Consider the following 20,565-nt stretch of genomic DNA (forward strand, 5'->3'; position numbering starts at 1 on the left):
AGGTACAGACTTCTCTGGCCATGATCCCCCTGGAGTCACAAGTCCTGCCAGAAGCCTTATCCAGCACAGGCTCTCCTCTCCACAGGCTCATGGCTCCTGCCAAGACTCCCCTGTAGCACAGGCTGTCACAGGGTCACAGCCTCCTCTGGGCCCTGCTCTGCTGTGGGCTCCTCTCTCATGGTCCATAGCCCTGCCAGGAGCCAGCACAGGCTGTCACAGGGTCACAGCCTCCTCTGGGCCCTGCTCTGCTGTGGGCTCCTCTCTCATGGTCCATAGCCCTGCCAGGAGCCAGCACAGGCTGTCACAGGGTCACAGCCTCCTCTGGGCCCTGCTCTGCTGTGGGCTCCTCTCTCATGGTCCATAGCCCTGCCAGGAGCCAGCACAGGCTGTCACAGGGTCACAGCCTCCTCTGGGCCCTGCTCTGCCCTGGGTGCTCCATGGGCTGCGGGTGGGTCTCTGCTCCCCATGGACCCGCTGGGCTGCAGGGGCACAGCTGCCTCCTCTGCTCTGCACCAGGGGCTGCAGGGATCTCTGATCCGTGCCTGCAGCACCTCCTCATCCTTCACTCACCTTGGGGTCTGCAGGGCTCTTCCTCTCCTACATGCTCACTCTTCTCTCCAGCTGCAGTTGTGCCAGGTGGATGGAGCTTTGAAATCCTGATCTACTGCAGGGTGTCCGTGCCCATCTAAAAGATCACCAGGTGATCTTTTAAGTTCTCTTCCAACACACATCATTAATTCTATGATTCTATGACTGAAAACTCCACTGTGTGCATTGAAGTGCATAAAACTCCAATGAACCAATGAATGGACAAGCAAAAATGTTTGGTTTTTTTTTTATTATTTTTTTATTTTTTTTTCCTAAACGCAGAATTCAGATGTTGGTAAACATAAATCAAATCCTGTGATCAATTATACTCAGGTTGATTATAGTAATCAAAAGGGATCTTGAGGTCGACCCCTAGTGCTCTGCAGACTGTTAAAATGTGTTTCAGTTTCACTTAGTCTCAAGTACTGAGTTGGAGGGGTGTGGCTCTGCTTGGGCCTTGATGAAGATGAATTTTCAGAATGTAGTGGAATATAGGACTGAAATAATGTTGATAAATGAAGAAACAAACCACGAAAGGAAAGTTTATGCTTGACCATCTTCTGAGTGTTCTTTAACAAAGTCCTGTGATCCCACTAATTCTTCAGCTTCTTCCATGTGCTCAGGTATATGGGTAGTCATATACCCTCTCTCCCTCCCCTTTTTCTTTTACCTTAATTGTTTTCCTCATTAGACTAAAATGCAATAAAAAGTGAATGAAAAACTTTAGTGAGTGTTGAATGCAGTCACATCTAGGTATCAGAAAGTACCTACAGTATTCCATAATCAAAAATAACTTCTAGCCATTTTCATATTAAATATTAACTATTGGTATAGAACTCTTGGTTCTATATATGCTCTTGGTGTCTTATAAAAATTGGCTTCCTAAGATGATAATATAGTTTTTAATATAGACATTAGAATCAGCTGATGCTTCTTTTTTCTGTTGTAATTTGTCATTCTTCTTGCCCGTGAATTGGGAGGTCAAGACACTGAGTAGTCCAATATATGTTAAAAAGATATATGCAAATTTGTTGCTAATAAATATTACAGAAAATACCTACAAAGCAACATAAATTGAAGTCAAGTTTTCTCTTTTCTTTTCTGGCTTCTTGTAAAGTAAGGGGAAAGGGTGAACTCTGGAGAAAGGCAACCCTCCCTCTGGTGTCGTTTCCATGGACTCCTGTGGGAAAAGTCAGTGGGAAAAGAGAAGCCCATTCAGATTTAATAAAGTATAGCTGCTTTGAGCTTTTGTTCTGAATCTTTCCTGGAAGAGATGATCTCTCTCCATCTGCAACAGAGAAAATTCCTGGAGCTTATAGAGTAATTAAAGAATCATTGCCCAGGAGCAGCAGACAAGCACCAGTAGTTTCTTCCAGAGGTGTAGGAAAGCTCTGGAGATTTCATTTTTTGAATTGGATGGGGAAGCAGGCAAGTGATTTAACTGGTGTGTAATACCAAGAGAAAGACCACTCTTGCCTGACAGCAGTATGTGCTTGTCTGTATCCTTGCTCATAAAGCATGGACTATTAGTGAAAACAGGCTTTTCTCTCCTACAGTCCTCTCACAAGCACTGAGTACAACATTAGGACATGTATGCAGTTTCCAGCCTCTGCATTAATGAAAAGAAACTGAATTGCACTCTGAAAGGTTTCCTTCACAATGTTGGTTCAAAAGCAGTGGTGACGTGCCCTGAGCTGCTGTTTATTATCAGTTTTCTTGCCTTTAGTTCTGATAAGTGATCTTTTTCTACCCCCAGTGATTTACATCCATCCCTTACTGGAAATGCATCCTATAGAGCTGACCATCCTTTGGCTTTCAGCTTTGCAGGGAATTTTTAACCCTATGAACAGGTGATAGAGTATCCACAGCCTGGCAGTGCCAAGCACCCTGGAATGTTCATGCTGGGCACTGACAGTCTGTGCTCTTCAGCTGTTTTTAAACTGATGTAAGCAAGAATGGAGTCAGTCTTCCAATATCTTGGAGGTTTTTTTTTTCCCTCAAGCCACTGCATATTATATTATCCTCAAAAAATTATTTCTGTCTCATAAAAGCCATCTCCATGTAAAGCCCCTCATCCAGACACAAGGTTTTTGTGTGGGGAAGGTCCTGCCTTATGGATGCATCACTGTGAAGAACAGAGATGGTTTAACATGCTTCAGGAGAAAAAATTCCTAGCTTGCTCAAGTATAGTATGGTAGTAGTTTGTCCATTAGGGCAGGGAAAAAAATGTTGTGTCTGGCATTAACAGAAGTGTCTTCTTTAAAAATCAGTGGATTTCCAATTGAAGGACTCCCTCTGTCCTTGGCCTTCCTTTACCTTCAGATGCACTCTTTTTTCTTGTTCAGGAATCTGTAATTAAACAGCAATAATATTTTATTATTGAATTTATCTGTATTTTAATAGGTGACCTAGAGATGAAAATTTCAGACTCTGTTACTTATTAAGAGAGTCATTTGAATCCCTGATGGTTTCATTATTTAGTACCTGGACTTAGATATTTTTTTTCATTTCACAAAGGTGATTTTCACATGTCTTTCATGATTTAGAAGGTACCATTTATTGCAGAGCAAATTTAGTATGCTTATTCATCACTTTGCCATGATAAACATTAGTCTTCCATGGCAGGAATTTATCAGTATAAGCTTTATTTCCCTGGCTTTCCATTGGACAACTGCTATAGGCTGGTCTTTCACAGGCTATGAAAATGTGGAATAGATATTAGTAAAATATGTCTTTGCTTATGTGTAATTACAACAGCTTTATATGAAGCACAAGGTGTAATTTTCAAATGGGCACATTCTTTTTCCAGCACAAGATACTCAAGCTGCAGGAAGCTCTTAGCTGCAAGAATGACACTCTTTTAGTGGAAACAAGTGAACAAATAAAGATGTATGGGCTGAAAGTTGCATTTAAAAATAAATAGCACACCTACAGTATAATAAGTAATCACGGGTGTCAAAGTGTCAGTGGCATAAGAAAATACTATTTGGACACTAAAAGTAGAATACTAGAGCTATTAAATTTCTTCTTCTGTTGTTGAACAGTGACTGGAAGAACCAAGCAGCTAAACTTTTGAGGCCTGAATTGGAATCACATGTAAACATTATGTTTGCAAAGTTTAGCACAGTTGTGCTCTTAACAAAATCTTTTTTATAGTGCATAATTTATTCTTTTATATTATAATGATGCACTGCTTGTGAAGCAATGTATTTAAAAACATGATTTTAAAATAAGTCCTTTAAAGCACATAAAGTTTTAGAAGCAAAAGTCAAGACGTGTGAAATTTCTAGGTACCATATTTATAAAAAAGTAGCTTAATTTCATCTTGGCAGGTTCTAACCAGACAACAGCTCTGCAGAGTTGATTGTACTGCTGAGGTGATGCACCAGGAACAAAACCTAAAGGCAATTTCAGTGTCAGGCTTTAAATTTGTAACTAACAGGTCAGTCTCTTTTCCCTGTTGCATTATAAATTTGTGGGAAGAAAATAACCTGGTTTTAGAAAGGCTTTTGATTGATGTTTAAGATTCCAACAGCTCTGTCTTGCATTTGTTTAAATTTACCATGTGTTACATTACTGTTCTGAATGAACAGGAAGATTTTTGTTATCCAAGTAAGACTTAGGTCATATCTCTTAGTTGAGGCACTTAAGTTGCATCTTTTACAGTTTACATATCTGCAACTACAGGGACCAGATTTTTCACTGTCAAGCTTAATGTAACCTAAACAACATCACAGTCCCACAGAAGTTAAAAGAAGCTTTACCTACTAAATTGTTGTTTATTTTTCCTTGTTATAAATATCTGTGAATCTTTTGATTTTTCAGGAGATCACAGCTCTAATGTACGTGCATTATTAGGAAAAGAGGACTATGGGCACAGCTAGGCTATGTTACCCAGAATGGATCATGAAAGTACAGAATTTACATATCCAGATGGAGATCTGGGAGAAAATGAACTGACAAAAAGCAAAGCAAAAGATTTGAGCACCTTTTATAGCAGTGGGGCTTATATGGCCCAAGTGAATAGGATTAGGGGTTGAATTTATGGGAAGGAGCAAGGTCTAAATTTTGGGGGCTTTTTGTTCAATTGTACTGTAGTCCTGTATTTTTGCTTTCCAGGAAGGAGTCATAGAGGTGTCTTTAATGTAACAGAAGGCAAGAACCTGCACACCTACCAGAGCTATCATCTGTATCTTTAACTACATATACATTGTTATATAGAAATATATAGTTTAAATACAACCTTGCAGTAAACAGAAGTCCTGTCTGAGCTAAGTAATATCTTTTATATTTTCAGACTCCTGAGAGTTGTTCAACTGTTCTGTGGCAATGTAATTAAAAGCAGAGCATTGTTTAGGGCAAATGAGACTGTCCTCATGAATAACTTATATTTTAAAGAGCTGACTTTGTGTCAGCATATATAGAACAGCCATAAAATAAGGCCATGGATACTTCATTTGCACAGCTTAAAACCAATGGGCATTCTTTCATTTTTCACTTGATCTCCTTAACCAGGAAAAATATGTTTGTCTATACAGTTAAAAAAAAGAGGTACTTCAAAGAAGCAGAGCCCAAGGGAAAGAAGATGGCACCAAAAATGAAAGGATAAGGCACTTGTTGGTCTAGAAATAGAGTGGAATTGTTTTCTGCCTTTCACATAGGTGAAATAGAGGTCTGCATAAATATATTTCCAGAAAAGATATAAGCAAAAATGTTTCTCTGAATGTCACACAACAGTTAATCTTTTTGTTAGTCAGCACCCTTTATCTGGCACCACAATTCCAGTTCCAGGTACAGATTTTTTCACTGGTACTTCATGGAATTTGTTTACTGTGTTGCCACTGTACAAAACACCCCAGCAGTAACATAAAACCCCTCAAGTCAGAAAGTACTGATATATGGACACCCCCCTCCATCCCCCCCCACACTTACTCTTTTCCTAACTTGTTTGGAATAAATTTTATTATTATGAAAGTAAAATCTATTGCCAGATTAATTTTTCAACCATTTTGATCTGCCTTGAATATAAAGGTAAAAGTGCTGGAGAACGATGGGAGATCACAGATTGAGACTTTACATCTTTATTGGGAGGAGACAGATATTGAAATACATAGCATTTATTATGAAATTTTAGCAAGATTATGTAATTCCCTCTGGATTTTTGATCTACATTTTAACATAAACTTTGGATCAATTTATGAGAGACTTTCATTCAGAGGAGCTTTCCTGCGTGTTGGGTTGACTCCAGTGCATGGAAGGACACGATCTGGAGGGTCTTGTAGGTGCAGTGCTTGTATCCAGTATGGGCAGCTTCCTTACAGAGTATAGTTGTGTTCCTTTCTCCTGATTCACTAGGTTTTGTTAAAAGAAACGCATAATAATAGAAACCATAAAGTAATTCTGTTTTATTTTTGCAGGTTGAAGTGACACCATGCCTTTATGTTGTAAAAACCCCTGAAAAACACATGCTCTTAAAGATGTGATATAACCCTGCTTTCCAATAAAGGCTTTATTTTCAGCAGCACCCACAGGAAGAACAGAATCTCCTTTACTAGACTGTTAACTACAGATCAGGAAATGAGGCAGAGGGCCACATCCTAATTCCTGACCACCCACAGGTCACCCACAGTGTGTACTGAGCACACTGGTCAGTGCATTTTGGCACAGCTGCACCCTGGTGTGAGTGGGCTCCTTCCTTTCTCCATCCTCACCTTATCACGTACCTGACTGCAGGATAAGGCATCCCATGGCTAGCCCTAGGGCTTGCAGGCAGTGCAGTGGGCTAGTTGTGTGCTTGCAGGGCACAGGAGCAGATGGGAAGATGCAACAGGAGCAGGTACCCTTTGCCTAAAGAGCCAGAGGCAGGCCAAGCTTTATGTCACTTGGCCCTGCAGATGCCTCCTTGTTGAAAGGCTGATGCAGAAGTTGGTTACAGGCCACCTGAACTCCATCACCAGGGTGATATTCCCCTTCTTCTCCCATGCTGAGAGCGAAGCAGGACTAGGACTGTGAAAAGCAGCTATTTTCTGTCTGTGTAAAGGGAATTGTTCTGCATCTTTAGCAGATAGCTGGGATAGTTACAAGGTAAAAATGACAAATCACAAGCATAGTGCAGGGAGACGAGTCTTAAAAAGAAATTGCAGAGATTACCTATAATTTTTACTGAGCAAAGAACATGCTATTTTATCACTTTCCAGTAAACTAGCTCAGTTTCTTTTGAGAAGAGGGAGATTTAGATGAAATGGTATTTGGGTGGAGATCCATTTAATAACATTTTATGGCATACTATTTTTTACAACAAGTACATGACTTGTCATTTTTACTTGTCTACCGTAGGAAAAATGACAGTCTGTTTGAACACTGTAAGACTACAGTTAAGGCAAGGAATTTTTACCTCTGTCTGCATTTTCAAAGCAGGGCTGAGGTGAGGGAAGCAGATAATTAGAGGTGAGCTGAGAGTGTACCTAACATTTGAGCACTTGAAAAACCATGTCTGGCTGTGCTTGGAGTGCTGTGTCCAGCTCTGGGGTTCCTAGCACAAGATGGACATGGACCTGCTGGAGCAGGTCCACAGGAGGACCCCAAAAGGGATTGGAGGGCTGGAGCACTTCTCTTATGAGGACAGGCTGAAAGAGTTGGGGTTGTTTTCCATGGAGAAGACTTGGGATGCCTTAGAGCAACCTTTCAGTACCCAAAGGGTAGCTGGAGCAGGACTTTTCACAAGGGCGTGTAGTGGCAAGGGGCAATGGCTTCAAGCTGAAATAGGGTAGAGTTAGACAAGATATTAGGAAGAATTGTGAGGGTGGTGAGACACTGCAACAGGCTGCCCAGAGAAATTGTGGATAGCCCAACCTAGTCCAGGTTGGATGGGGCTTTGGGGAGGTGTCCCTAAAAATGGCAAGAGGGTTGGAACTAGACGATCTTTGAGATCTCTTCCAACCCGAACCATTCCAGTCCTTTCTGTGCTGACAGACTCAACTCCCTCTTTGTTCCCTTATGCAGATCACCTTCACCTGCTGTTCTCTGAGTCAGTCAGTCCAAGGAGAAGTGGTCCCATTTCAGGGCTATGGATCCCTCAGAGATATGTGCCAGCCCTCTCTGGACTGAAAAGTGGATGGAGCCCATTTGCTCACTCCTGGTGTCTGCACATGCACTCCTAACCTTGCTGATGAATTTGTGTATTCAGGTGTCCTGGTTCTGGCCAGGACAGGGACAATTTTTGCAGTAACCAGGAGGTTACTGGCTCAGACCCAGAAGTTATTCTACATCACCTCACATCATGGCCAGGACAGAGGAAGGGAGTCTCTTTCGAGGAGGGCACTCTCCTGGTCAGGGTGGCTGCTGTTGGGTGGTTGGGTCTTGGGCTCCCTGGAGAGCATTTTGCATGTGAATCAGTCCCTCTTTTGTGCACTTTTGTTATTAACACTGTTGTTGTTACTGTTTGTTTTCTAATCTCATTGCAGTTTCCAGTAAATTGCTCTTATCTCAACCTGTGATCTTTACCTTTTGTGCCCCCAATTCTCCTCTCTGTCCTGCGGCAGAGGAGGATGGAGAGGGGACTGAACAGCACCGGTTTTAGACACAGCACTAAATCACATCAATGGGTCAGGTTATGAATGGCTGTGAAATCTGGGGTCCCCATTTTTTGCCATTTGTCTCCTGTGCACTGAGAACATCAATTGGTGAAGCCAAGAACCCTCTTGCACAAATGTAGGGTTGTTCTTAGGGTTTTTTTTGAGATTTCTCTGCAGTAACAGAAGTAGCAAGTAGTTTATTGAATCCTTCACCATTTTTTTCCAGCCTTCAAGAGCTGAAAACACATTACAGACAGCATTAACTTCATTTAAATAAAGCTTAATTTAAATATCATATTCTATGACATAATTAAATCAGTTACCATATCTCTGTCACTCTTAGTTTATGTTTGTTAGGAGAAAGTTTATACTGCTAACTGCATTGGCTTATTAGCTGCTTGTCAAAAGTATGATTTTTAAGTTAGTTAGGAAACAATTATTTAAAGAGGCTGTACAAACACTATTCAATTAGAAATAGGAAACACATAGAAAAATTTAGTTTCCACCTTAAAAGATGTAATGGCTATTACATTTTAAGCTAAATGCCCTGTGTGAACATACAACACTTTTTGTGAGAAGGGATAACAGAAATTCGAAGCAGGCCACCAGTTTTTTCTGCAGGAAATTTTAATTCACTTGATTTATGAAAAAATCTTAGCAACAAGTGGCAAGGCTGTAGGCAGTTGTTTCCTTGGATCTCAGTAGGATGGAGATGAGAAAGAAAAACACAGTGGCCCACCACCTGTGTGGGAAATCTCACACAAAAGCACTATATCAGGTCTGGACTTCTAAGATTCCCAGCAAGGAGTTTGTCTTAAAATATGGATTTAATTTCCATCCTAGACCATTTTACATAGTTCATTAATGTGCTGGGATTTCCTTAAGGGTATATCAGCAGGAACATCACAGCATGTCAGCTTTTCTCCATGTGTATGCGTTGTTGCATTATTTTGGTCAGTCTGGAAAATACAAGGTGCCAACACTGGTGTCCATCACCAGAAGAGTCCCTGCTTGCAGCTCCCTCATCTTTGGGTGCATTACAACACAGTGCAAATACTCTGCTCAGTGTGTTGGAGTCACAGGGTGGGACAGCAGAGCCTTACAACTGGGAGGTGCTGACATACATATGATTTAATATATCTATCATCAGCAAGCACAAGTTTCAACCCACCTGATGTAAAAAAAAAATCACTGACAAAGGCATTAGTGCCAACTTGTTATGCTTCTTGCCCTCCCTCGAGCACATCAGACTTTAGCAGGCATTAAGATTTTTCAGTTTCCATCTCTTGTGCCAGTGGATGTAAATTGCAGCACTGTAATTTAAAATAGCAAACACATACCATGCAGCCTAAAATAATGAGAAATTTAGAACAACTGTACGGGCAGATGGTTTTATAGTTCCAGCATTCAAAAGAAGAGATAACGCTATTCAATCTTGAATTACAAAAGGCAGAGGCCCTTTGAACTCATCCAACTATTGGGCAGTCCTCATTACAAACAATGAGGTCCATATCTTTGGCAAAGTACTAAAATCTTTTTTTGAAAGCGGCTGAAATTAAATGAACACAGAGATCTTATGAATTTTGAAGAGAACTGTTTTCATGAAACCATGCAGCAAAAATTGATGCTAAGAGGGTGAATAGATCTCTTATTTGTGACAATTGAAAATACATGTGACTGCATCATTTAGAGGTGTTAGATTAATTTTTTCTTTAGAGGGACCTTTGTTCAATGGAATAATTGTAGAACGATGTGTAATATCTGATTAGTTCCAAGAGAATTAACTTTTTCATTATAATTTCAAAAGAGTGACCAGCAGCAGTGTTTCTCCTGTCCTTAACAGGATACCAGGAACTGAGAAGCAATAAGTAGTTAGAAATCAGAAATCATCCTATGAATTTCCAATAAGCCTTAGCCTTTTAGTTATGCAGAGGACAATTACTGCATTTTTGTAACCTCAATGAAGTTCAGTAAAGTCATAACACTAAAGAACTTGTATCCTTTTCTGCTTTATTCTGCCAGATCTGAGCCCCTGATTTGCAATACCGTAGGCATCAGGCTTGGGAGGAAGACTGAGGGGGAAATGGTGATTAAAACATTCCTTTCCCAGGACAGATTGCCTTGCTTACATAATTCATTATTTGTCAGAATTTAATTCCTGTTCTGTTTCTATGATAACACTGAGGTAGTGACAAAATAGTGATTTATGTGTTTTGGTGTTGAATCCTGAATGGGAAGACATGGGTTTCTTTTTCAGTTTTGCTCCAGATTTCCACTGTTGCCTTGTGAAAGTCACTAAGTCAGTCTGTGCTTTACTTTGTCTAATAAAGCTGAATGCTAAGGAATCCCCAGGTCATAGCTCTTGTCCAGAAAAATGCCCAGCAATTTTGGATCCCCTAAAAGCTGTGGCCAAACAGTGGAGTTGAAGGGATCCCCAGAACACAAATTAATTCCACTTAACTAGAAAACAGGAAAAGACAAATGATGAAAAAGAAGGTAAGCAGATCTATCTCTTTATATCACAGGCAGAAATATCTTTACACTCCTAGTACATTTTGTTTTATTTTCTGTGGTTACAGCATTTCTCAAATGACTCAATGTTGCTTTTTATTCAGCCTTTACAATTTGTTCAGCTTTTCTAGGCATTGATCTAATGAAACCTTTGAGAAGAAATCAGCAAGAAGAGGAAAGCTCTGACCTATTCCTATTTACAGTACCATCTGTTCATTCCTGCTAGTTTACTTCTCATGCCCAACATGTGTTTTTTCTCCTTTCTACCTTGAAAACAAAATTTAAAAGTCTTCATTGTCAGAAAATGTATGTTTATTGTCAATATGCCCCAAAATCAAGGAATATATCTTCTCTCCCCAGTAACAGTTTGCTCTGCTGCACTAATCAAGTCTCTACTACTGCTATCTGGGATCTTGGAGAGGTGGCTCATTGCATCTTCATGAGGGGCACTGTAGTGACAAATGGTTGAATTCCTTCCACAGCTCTTTTTACATTAAGAAATGTAGAAACATATTTTCCTAAATTAATTTTCCTCCCAGGATTTCAGTTCCATTGTATTCTTACTGTTATTACAGGCCACAAGGAGCTAGATTCTCAGGGAGTTTTCCCATTGATTTCATTATTTACATGGTTTCACTTCACATTATTGACTCCTGCGTGCTGCAGCTCTGACCCTCAGGCTGAAAACTTCTAGAATGTGAAACTTCTGTCAGGAGCACCTCATTTGCAATGAGAGTGAAGATTTCTGAGGCCAGAAATATTACTGTGGCTTGAGTCAAAGGAAAACAACAATCTATACGTCCCTGCTTATTCTGCACATTTTATACCCCCCAGAAAAGACATAAGAACACAGATTTACATTTTTATTTAGCCATTTTTTAATTTAATCTCTCCATCCCTCAGTAAATTAAGCACAGAAGTGTTCTCTGTGTTTTTTCCCTCTCCTGTTTCTCCTCAATAGCTGTAGCAAGCTAAACATTGGCATCTGTTGCTCCAACAAATATTTTGTGGTTTTCCTAGTATCTGCAGGTGGCTGTGCTTGGCTGCATCTCCCACTCCTACTCCTTCCATGTTTCTCTGACAGAAAGGTGTAGAAATAATAGCATACAGAAATAGCATGGTCTGGAGAAAAAAATACCTTTTGGGGAGTTTATACCTCACAGATATTACACCCTGGGTATTTTATATGAAATTTTTTGAGATTTCTTCCCTTTTCCTAGTTCATACTGAGAGAAAAATGAGATATTTTTGTGTTAATTTTGTTTATTTATTTATTTATTTGGAGTGAAGGCACTAGCAGTGAGTAGTATGGGGACATTCACACTGAATGGAAATCCTAATAATCTATTGGGAAAAGACCTTTTGCTACTCACATCTGATCTATTCAGCTGCAGCAGAGCAGTGATCTCTTGAATCTCTGAATTTGACGACAGAAACTTCCTCCATGTCCCATGGGAGACACTGAGGGATCTTTCTCAATGTCTTTCTACAACAATTGTGCCTTTTTTAAACTCATATTTATGCTTTATTTTCTCCCCTAGTCAGAGCTCTGATTTTGGTTTCTGCCTCTGATAATGGCTCACCGTGCACGTTTGGACAGTTTCTTGATATATTTCTGTGTCTGCTGCCCAACTGCCTTTAAAAGAAGTGTAAGATATCCCCAGTTTCCCTGAAATGCTTTACAATTATGGTAATAGCTGCATTTTGATGTAAACTTGTAAATAAAAGGAAGAATGCAGAGTATAACTATAAATATGCCAACAGGTTCTTAGCTGAATTTAATTCCACTTTAAATAAGTAAGTATTTATTGCTTCTTGTGACGTTGCTTTCCATAGTGGAGTAAAGATGATAATACTACAGTGTATATCAGATAGATGGATAGATGCACATTTTTGTGTTTGGGAATATGTTAAAATTTTTATTTCTTCTTGCAGTGTTTTTTCAGCAGTTTGTTTTTGTTGGCTTTTAAACAAAACCCCCCAAAACCAACCAAATGAAAAAGCACAAGGGGCTATTTTAGAATGGGAAAAATAAATACTCCCAGTCATTTGTGTTTATTTCCCAGATGGCATACTATGAAGTTGTTACTACATAAGGTCTTAATATTTCTGCAGTTTATAACTCTAAGTACTCTGTTTTGGTTGATTTTACTCACTGTGTTTGCCACACAGTTTATAGGTATTTGTGTAGTTTACTTGTAGCTACAAATCTACATGTGAATTTAAGGGATTATTTTTAAAGCAGGATTGAACAAAAAGTAGACCATAACAAGGTCTGTGTGAATTACAATGCATCCATGTATGATGTATTTCTGTATCCATTAGCTTTTGTTGCCTTTAGAGGCTTTGTATTGCACTTTGTACTAAAAGCAGAGAGAAAATTAAGGCAGTTTCTGACTGCTGTGTGATCAAGCACATTGTAAACTTTTACCAGATGAACCATTAATTATTTCTTTTTATAATTCCATTTCCTGAGAGAGAAAATATTTTTGTCTCAGGAGTCTTTGCATCATCTGTGGTATTTCACTTGATAAGGATGGTGAGATCCTCAGATAATATTGAAGAACACCTTCCCTCTGATACTGCAGCATTGCAGCCAGCAAGAGTTTTGCTTCTGGACAAAAGCAGGCATGGAGGTGGAAAGAGACAAACAATGCTCTGCTGATGCTCTGACTGTGCCTTCTGGGCAAAGCAAGAGCTTCCTAAACTCACTGAGATGATGGGACACCAACAGTTTTCCCTGGCTGTACTGCATCAAGGCTGTCAGCCTGTCTGCAGCTCACGTGCTGTGTGTCCCATGTGTGTAGGCATGTTTGTGTTGGTGATTTAAGGGCATGTTTGTGGTGGTGATTTAAGCTGGCAGCTGTCTGCAGGCACCCAGAGATCTGGGGCACAGTAACATGCCACAAAGCCTATTGCTTTACTCTGTGATTTTCCCCAAGGAAGACAGTGAGCTCAGAACGAGATGCTGAAACTGCTTTTTGTGCAATTTGGTGTCTCATCTCCCTCCCACAGTGCCACTGAGCTGCCCTGTGAGCTGAGGAGTGACCAGAAATATTTAATGCCTGTTTCCACCCAGAAGAATTGTGAAAAGACAGTTCTGGCAATGCAATGAGTTGCTTCCTCAGGTAGACCCAGGTGGGTGTCTGCAGACAAGGCTGTCCATGGGGTTGGCCAGTTTTGACACATGGTTATGTGCTGTGTCATTAACATGCTGCTGCAGTTTGGTTGGTCCCAGAGGTATAATAAATTACAGTATTCAGTTCAATGGTTTAAATTATAATTCCATAGAAACTACATAGTTAAATATGTTAAAATTTTCATCACCTTTTGATACTCTGAAAAACCTCACATCCTTTTCATGCTGTAGTTTTTTTGTTGATCCCCCTCCTTTCAACATTCTCTTCTGGCCTCTCAAATGCTTAGGGCAGTACAAAGTAAGTAATAAATACATCAAGGCTCTTTGGTATTGGAAGGATGTGAGACTCTTACCATGCTCTCATGGGGGTATCATATCCCATCATTCATAAAAAAATCCTGTGGTTAGACCAGATACTTAAGAGTTTACCTCATTCACATTAAAAGTCAAAGGCATGTGTTTAACACCTCCAGTGATTTTAATGGAGGCAGCTTTAAAACTTTAAAAAAATGCTGTATCATTTCAAAATTTGAGAGTATCTGGTTCTGATTATAAAAGATTAAAAGCATTTGAAATTTGAGCTATAAAATATTAATTATGCTTATTCCTTAAGTCAAATCCACTTTATATCTGTTTCTATGGTGATAATAATATAATGCACAGGGAATGTTAACAGGCTGAAGCAGACTGGATCCTGTGGTAATCTGAGCAACTCCAGGGAGGACTGAGGGTCCTTAGCTCCTGGCAGCAATGAAGTGGAACATATCAAAGGAAAAACATTGCATTTTACAGGGTAAGGTCTTGCAACTTTTGCCAATTAGGAGTGGAATCTATTGTACAGTACTGCAGTTAAAAGCTGCCAGAAATGGCTCCACAGCAAATGACAGCACCAAAGGTAAAAATTCCCAGCCTGGAAGGCACAACAGGGTCTTGGTTCCTACTGGAGTCTGCACACTTAATGCTTGTCAGCATAGATGCTTACCTGTGTCACTCCCAAATAGCTACTCAAAGCACTCAAAACACCACTAATCCCCACAAATGCATTCCAATGCTGGTGGCATACAGTGAAAATTAGCAGGACAGGACTTACAGCTAAAGTGTCACTCAGCAAGCCAGGGAGAAATGGATTTACTTCTGTTTTCAGACAACTGGTGAGTGAAGTGAAGCTACTTCATTAATTCATTCTCTACCCCACTCTCTCCCTTCTCATCTTCCTTTTCTAGGACTTGCTCTCAATTTGTTTTCTACCATGATAAGAACTTGTTTTCAGTGAAATATGAACTATTCTTTTAATAAATATTAAATAAATTAAAAAAGAATAGGAAACATCATTTCCTACGTGAGTGGATCCAGGAAATTTGGGACAACATAAATAGAAACTCATCCCAAATATATTTATATGTCTTATATACATACCTCTTAGGACCTCATTTCTTCTTCCTCAGAAAACAAAAAAGTGAAATTGGATAGCAAATGTTCAGAGCACCTCAGCTTAAGAGTATTTTTACTTTAATTCTCTGTTAAATGAAAGTGGGATTTTGTAGTACATTAATTATAACTGTATATATACTATTGAAATTTAATTTATATATAATATTTTTGACAAATTATATTGATATAAATATCTTTAAGACATAAATGGACAAATGGTCCAATTTAATAAAAACTGAACCTTGATTTATTTAAGAAAATACTGCACAAAAGTAATTCATCTGAGTTTTAATCCCTCCTTGGAGGTTCATTATTCCATTCCATTATTCCATTCCCTTCAAGAGATGCCCTGGACCCCAGACCTACCTCCAAACTATGGTGAACATGACTCAGTTTTTTAGGTTAAACATGAGGATATTTAAAGAGCTTTGTGGAAGGGACAGTATAGCCAGAGGTGCAATTTTATAAAATTGCATTTCTCTTTTGTGCACTGCCAGAGAGTAGAAGATAGTAGGAAGTGGTTCTGTTATTCATAAGGGCAGGTTCAATTTCACTCACCAAAACAAGTTAATTGAAGCACTGCAAATATTAAGAAAGCATGATGCTTATTAAGATGAAAAAGATTCATCTTTTATCTTCTGTTTTAAATTTTGGTATAAAAATACAAGTTTAAATGAGTGTGAAGGTTGGAAATATGTTTTTTCTTAAACAGACACTTGTCATCTTAGCAAAAAGCAGGACAGGTATTTATAAGCATTTCAGCAAAGTGTTTATCATGGGCACTGAAACAAAAGCCTGCTGAATTCTAAATTACAAACCTGGTCAGGAATTGACTATTGGGCTGTGCCTTTTTAAATCTCTTTCAAGAGCTACAATATGCCTTTGTGACTACTAGTGTCAGAGAAAAACACGACAGAGGCATCTCTGTAAGGTCCTTGCATGCAAAAGAGCAAACACACAGTTAAATCCATTTAAATGTGATAACATTTTTGTCTGCCTAGGAGGTCTGCCACCCACTCCTGCAGAACTAAACCAGCACTGGTTTGTAACTGCCTTGAGCCTGTGGCTTCCTTGTGGAAAGATCCAGAAGAGAAGTGCTGTGGGAAGCCAGGGCTCAGGTGGTGCTGGCAGGCACTGAGCAATGGCATTATCCTGCCCAGGTGGAGGGGTCAGCAGCACAACAATCAGCTCGGTTTCTCTGAGCCTCCAGACTCCACCTGCAATTAAAGAGACTTTTCATATTTAGCAGTATTTGCCTTGTGTGTCAGATAGCACTTGTTAAAACTCATCAGCTTTTCATTACCAAGATCACTAATAGTATTGGTGAAACTGTGACTTGAATAGCTCTTTGCTTGTTTGTCACAGCTGTGAATTGACTTTCTGATGACTAATTCAGTTGTAAATTTGCCTTTTCAAGAACAAAACCAGAAATATCAAACCTATTGCTTACCTCAAATTCTTTTATTAACATTTCCTTTCAATGTAAGGCAATATTAATCCAGTGATTTTATGGGGAAGCTCCTTTTGGAAGGTCATATTTTCCAACAGGTAACATGCTGCCCAATGGAACAGCTTTTTTTGTGCATCCAAATTTTGCTGATCTTCCCATCTGTTCACCCTGCTGTGATAGGACACCTGGCAAAAGGACCAGATCTTGATTTTTCCTGCATGTGCACACTTTGGCCTGCTAACCTTTGCTTACTACCTCTACATGTGATGGAAAGGACAAAATTGTGCTGGGCTGGCAGGCAGGAAACCTGGATGCTCTGTGCCTCCACTTTTACTGGCAGGCTGAGCAATGGAGTTACTGAGGCTGCTGCTATTTCAGAACAGAGAGACAGGTTAAAAAGTTTACTTTTTCACTTTATTTTTTTTTAATCCTTACATACACAAGCCCTCAATATCAATTTGATCTTGTACAAGGCTTTAGATGGACAGGTAATCTTAGATTTTAAGGCTGGAAGTCGACCAGTAAGTCACTGAGTATGATGTCTTATGGTTTCTTAGGTGCTTCTTCCCTGTCTTTAGCCAGAGACAGATCTTTGATTAATGCACAACTCCCAGAAGACATCAAGGAATGCCATCAGCATGTTTTCCTTTATTTATTTATTATTTTTTTTATTTTCCCATTATTCATCACTTTAATGTTTTTTTTGGTTTTGTGATAATTTTTTTTATGTGTGTATCTGTGTGTAAATGTTGTTTCACAGTTTCTGGACTTGAGAGACCACCTCTGCACTGAGAAACTGATTTAGTCACTATAATTACATGTGCCACGTGAAGTGCAATGTTCCTGTCACCTGCCAGTGTGGGCAGATATGACTCAAGGAAATACTTTGATTTGCAGGTCTACTCCCTCAGAGGGCTTATATTGCTTATAATTTCTTAGATTGTAAAGATCTTGTGATAGGCCTGTGTAGGCTTTGCTTAACAAAAAAAAAAAAAACAAAAAAACCAAAAACCAAAAAACAACAACAAAAAAAACCCAACAACAACAAAAGAAGCTTAACAGGAAATTCAGACAAGGTGACACAAGCTGTTGAGAGTGTGCTTGTGAGATGGGAGGAGAGGGCAGGGGGATTGCCACCTGAGGCATGACATGAAGAATAAAGCATTTTAGGAGCCTCTGGTTGGTACAAACAAGCCAAAGCATTGTAGATGCAAAGAGTATATCCTCAAATATGGCTGTACTAGATGACAGTTTAATGACAGTGCTGAGCCAGCTTTAAGTGTTGTCCTGTCAGCAAGCACAAGGTTATACACTGGAAGAAGACTACTTTTGAGGAGGAGGTCAAATCTGAAGAGGAAGAACATAACCAAAGTGCATTACAGTCAGAAAGTGATTGATTGAGGCAAAATAATTCAGCTGAGATGTGCAGCCCATTTCCTTGGCATGACTGTGAACTGGAGCTGAAACTTCCCAGAGGCATCCTTGCTCAGGGTGAGATCCAAGCCAGGAAGATCATCCAGGCTTGCAGCTGAATCCAGCATGGATCAGCACTGCAGTTCTGGCCCAATAAAACTGTCAGGACAAGACTTAAATTTATGGTAATGCTCTGTTGGGGAGCACTCTGGGGGGAGGTGGGAGGGGGTGGTGAGCTTTGGCTACTGCAGTGTTTGCTGTGGCTGTGTTGGTGCTCCCATCACTTTCATCTTGCATAGTGTGCCTAGGAAGAGGGCAGAGGGAAGCTTTGCTGTAGCACATGGAGAGCAAGGCCATTTGGTGGAAAGCCCTGGGAATTAGGTTTTGTTAGTTAGTTTGCTCACCAAGAGGGCTGAATATTTGGTTTATGCAGCTATAATCTCAGTAGTATGGAAGAAATTTGTTTCTCTCTTTGTTGCCAAGACATAGTCTAACTTATTCACAAACCCTCTTCAATTAGAGGACTTTGCATTCAAAGCCAGACAAGCATAATTTGGCCATTAATTGCATTGGATGAGGAGGTAAAATATGATCTCATAGTATTGTTGTATTATTTATTTTGGTTTTTTGTTTAACCTCCATGGAGAACTCTGGTATACTCCATATATCCCTGCTTTGTATATTTCATGATGAAGTGGAATATTAAAGAAGTGAAATAGCCACAAAGATCTGTATGCAGGTGAGGTTTTGTTGTATATAGGGAAATGAAACTACAGGAGTGCCCTGAGGATATAAAAGATTGAGAGCAGGCTCTCAGTGAAATTCAGACTGATTTGACTGACATCTCCTGTGTGAAAACTGAGTGTTTGGTGTTGGAAGATGGAGGTGCACTGGTGGATTTTCAGTCAAAAGGCACCTTGAGTGGAAAGGCTTCTTGCTTTGTTTGGTCACATTAAAAGAATCACAGAAGTTACTAATCACAGAGGTAATGACCTCACAGAAAATTAACAAACTATATGAAAACCATGGTCTTTGATTTGGGGGCAGATTGCAAGATTTTATGTAGCAAAAATTTTTGCAAGATCTTACCTTGCAAGACTATAAAATACTGAACAAGTAAATAGCTCATAATTAGAAAAGTGAAAAATTATTTCTTAAAAAATAGTAACAGTAATTTTAGTCAAGATGAAATAAACTACAACTAACAATGATAAATCAGCGTTTACAGCCTTGATTCTAGTAGTGTCAGTGGCTTTTTTCAGGAGACATCCATTACAAATATAGAACAGCCTAGACAGGATGTGGCAAATTGGAAAAATTATCTATCACTAACATTTGCTCTCATGAGTGGAAATTAAAAAAAAAAAAAAAAAAAAAAAAAGAGTTGGAATTGTTGGAATTGCCATGCACACAGTTGACATACAGAGTCCCATGTGATACCACTACTAAGGGTTTAGAATGGGATTCATCTCCAGAGTAAGTTACCTAACTGAATATGTCAACACATGAACTTGGATAAAATACTACATGTAGGTATCTTAATCTGGAGACAAGTCATAGAATCATGGAATAATTTAGGTTGCAAAAGACCTTTAGGATCATTAACTCAGCACTGCCAAGTCCACTATTAAACCATGTCCCTAAGTGACACATCCACACATTTTTTAAATAACTCTAGGGATGGTGACTGCACCACTTCCCTGTACAACCTCATTGTTCCAGTCCTTGATAACTCTTTCCCTGAAGAAGTTGTTCCTAATATCCAGTCTAAACCTACCCTGGAACAACTTAAATCCACTTCTTCTCATTCTGTCACTTGTTACCTGGGAGAAGAGAGTGACCCCCACCTCACTACAACCTTCTTTCAAGTGATTGTAGGGAACAATAAGGTCACACCTGACCCTCCTTTTCTCCAGGCTCCTTCAAGGCAGCCCTCACAAGGCTTGTGTTCCAGACCTTCACCAGCTTTGTTGCCCTTCTCTGATTGTACTCCAGTTCCAAAATGTTTTTCTTGTAGTGAGAGGCCTAAAACTGAGCCCAGCATTCCAGGTGTGGCTTCAGCAGTGCTGAGTACAGAGAGACAATCCCTGCCCTGGTCCTGCTGGTCACTATTGCTGATACAGGCCAGGTGCCATTGGCCTTCTTGGCCACCTGGGCTCTTTTCCTCTGGATAGTTTTCCAGTCGCTCTTCCCCCAGCCTGTGTGAAGTTGTTGTGACCCAAGGGCAGGACCTGTCACTTGACCCTGTTGAACCTCATCCCACTGCTCTTGGCCCATGGATCCAGCCTGTCCAGATCCCTCCTCAGAGCCTTCCTGCCCTACAGCAGATCAACATTTCTGCCCAGCTTGGAGCTGTCTGCAAAGTGACTGAGGCAACACTCAATTCCCTCATCCATATCACTGATAAAGATATTAAACAGGGCTGGACCCAGAACTGAGCCCTGGGGACACCATTTGTG

Source organism: Oenanthe melanoleuca, chromosome 3, assembly GCF_029582105.1.
Source record: "Oenanthe melanoleuca isolate GR-GAL-2019-014 chromosome 3, OMel1.0, whole genome shotgun sequence".
Taxonomy (NCBI): domain Eukaryota; kingdom Metazoa; phylum Chordata; class Aves; order Passeriformes; family Muscicapidae; genus Oenanthe; species Oenanthe melanoleuca.